Source organism: Coffea arabica, chromosome 10c (assembly GCF_036785885.1).
Source record: "Coffea arabica cultivar ET-39 chromosome 10c, Coffea Arabica ET-39 HiFi, whole genome shotgun sequence".
Lineage (NCBI taxonomy): Eukaryota > Viridiplantae > Streptophyta > Magnoliopsida > Gentianales > Rubiaceae > Coffea > Coffea arabica.
The window spans coordinates 50989590-50992379 of NC_092329.1; the positions used below are offsets into that span (position 1 = coordinate 50989590).

The window sequence follows — 2790 nt, forward strand, 5'->3', positions numbered from 1 at the left end:
CTCTTGGTTTGATTCCACTGTCACCCCTGCCTTCTTCGGGACCACCTGTACTGGACTTACCCATGGGCTGGCTGATATTGCAAATATAATTCCAACGTCCAGCAGCTTTAAAATCTCTTTCTTTACGACCTCCATCATGAGAGGATTTAATCTCCGTTGAGCTTGCCGTATAGGTTTAGCATTCTCCTCGAGTCGAATTCGGTGCATACACACCACGGGGCTAATTCCCTTGATATCGGCGATGGTCCATCCTATCGCCTGCTTATGTTCCCTAAGAACTCGAAGTAGTTTTTCTTCTTGAACCTTTGATAAACCCGCGGAGATGATCACTGGAAGTGTCTCCCCTTCACCTAAGTATACATACTTTAGGTGTTTCGGCAGTGGTTTTAGTTCCAAGACAGGTGCCTGCACCACAGATGGAAGTAACCTTTTGTGAGGTTCAGGTATAAAAATGGGTGCGAGGTCATACCTTGTCTTCGTGGTTGGTAACGTTTGCAACGATCCAATCACGCATTTAAGCTCTTCACTCAACTCTACTCCAGAAGTCGTTTCGGACTCGAAGTGCCTGGTCAGAACGACCTCTAGTTCATCCCTGCCTTCAATTTCAAAAACTTCCTGTATAGCAGGGTCAATAACATTTACCGAGAAAACAGAGCCAACATTTGAATCGGATGGATATTTCATGGTCTCAAAAATGTTAAAATGAACATTCTCACCATCAAATTCCATAGACAAATTACCCATATTAACGTCAATTTTGGTTCGGACTGTGCTCAAAAAGGGTCTACCTAACAACAAAGGTGACGGATCACGGGAGTGTTCATCCTCCATGTCGAGCACATAAAAATCAGCTGGAAAAACCAATTCGTTAATTTTTACCAAAACATCTTCAATCAACCCGTCAGGGTATGCATTGGTCCTGTCAGCTAATTGGATTATTATCCCAATTTCTTTCAAAGGGCCTAAGTTCAAAGAAGCATAAATAGATTTTGGCATGACATTAATCGATGCTCCTAGATCTAACATGGCATTTCCAATCAAAATATTACCTATCCTACAAGGAATAGTAAACATACCTGGATCTCCGCATTTCGGTGGAAGCTTTCTTTGTAAAATTGCTGAAACATTCTCCCCAACTATAACTCGTTCATCTCCCTTCAACCTCTTGCGGTTGGCACACAGGTCCCTCAAAAATTTTGCGTACCTGGGTACTTGTTTAATCGCATCCAGTAGGGGTATGTTGATCTCCACCTTGCGAAAGATCTTCAGGACCTCTTTTTCCTTGTCTTGCTTCTTTGGTTTCTCTAACCTGCTAGGAAAGGGAGGTGAATTAGTTTTAGCTGTAGGAATTGGGTTCGAGGGTACCTTTGCATTTTTGTTGTCTCTGCCCTCCTCTTCCAATTCTTTCTCAATCCGTTCCTCGTCCTTGTCTTTAGGAATCACCGGTTCGGGTCCTTGAACTTCCTTACCACTCCTCAAGGTCATTGCGCTTACATTCTTTGGATTTGCCTCAGGTTGAGATGACAACTTTCCTTGAAATTGGGACTCCAAACGGTTGATTGTTATAGCCATTTGATTCATTTGATTTTGCAATGATTGCACCTGTCCCAGTTGATTTCTCATGCTTTGCAGGTCTGAATCCATCTTTTGTTGATTAGCAAGTAATTGCTTCATCATCTCTTCCATGGACGGACTTGAGTTTGAAGGGGGTGGTGGTGGTGGTGGGCGAGAATGATACTGCTGTTGGTGCCCTTGTGGTCTATTTGGCACAAAGTTAAACTGCCTATTTCCTCCATAGCTAAGGTTGGGGTGATCCCTCCAACCAGGATTGTAGGTGTTTGAGTACGGGTCGTACTGCTTTCTTGGCGCGGGCACGTGGCCAGCCATGTTCACCTGTTCTGCCGTTTCTTCTTGAACCAGTGGACACATTTCCGTAGGATGACCCACGGCAGTGCACACCCCACACACTTTGGCTTGTGAAGCACTCCCCACAGCTAATTGTCTTACGAAAGATGTTAATTCGGAGATCTGCTGTTGGATAGAGGACGTTTCCACCTCATTCACCCTACGCGTCGGGATGTCCTCTCTTGAACCAAACTGCTGTGAGTTCTCAGCCATCCCTTCAATCAACTCCCATGCTCCTCGAGGGGTTTTGTTCACCAACGCCCCTCCACTTGCAGCATCGATTATGCTTCTGTCCCTGAAAAGCAACCCCTCATAGAAATATTGAATAAGCAGTTGCTCACTTATCTGATGCTGAGGGCATTTGGTGCACAGTTTCTTAAATCTCTCCCAGTACTCATAGAGAGACTCGCTAGGGTGTTGTTTGATACCACATATCTCTTTCCTTAGGCTCGCAGCTCGAGACGCCGGAAAGTACTTGTCCAGAAATTTTTTCTTCAATTGGTCCCACGTGGTGATACTACCAGGCGGTAGGTAGTAGAGCCAGTCTTTTGCGGAGTCTTTCAAAGAGAAGGGGAAGGCCCTCATCTTTATTTGCTCTTCTGTAATTCCCGGGGGTTTCATACTGTTGCAAACGACGTCGAACTCTTGCAAGTGCTTGTAGGGCTCCTCACCTGGTAGACCATGGAAAGATGGCAAGAGATGAATTAGACCAGATTTTAGTTCAAAGGGAGTGTCATCATTTAAATTTGGAAAAGTAATGCACAAGGGCTGCTGATTTAAATCAGGAGCAGCCAACTCCCTTAGTGTTCGTGCATTTGCCATAGTGACTTCCTCTTGGTCTGAATCACTCGAATTGTCACCAGACAAATTTGTCGGCTCAACCTC

The 2790-nt window shown here is 44.9% G+C and overlaps 1 non-coding gene across 1 annotated transcript; it reads left to right on the plus strand.

Annotated features, from left to right (window-relative positions):
* Nucleotides 1-2248: 2248 nt before the first annotated feature.
* On the plus strand, nt 2249-2355 carry LOC113715293 (small nucleolar RNA R71). Its single transcript, XR_003453927.1, has one exon. It is a non-coding gene; the product is annotated as a small nucleolar RNA R71 (small nucleolar RNA).
* Nucleotides 2356-2790: the final 435 nt, after the last annotated feature.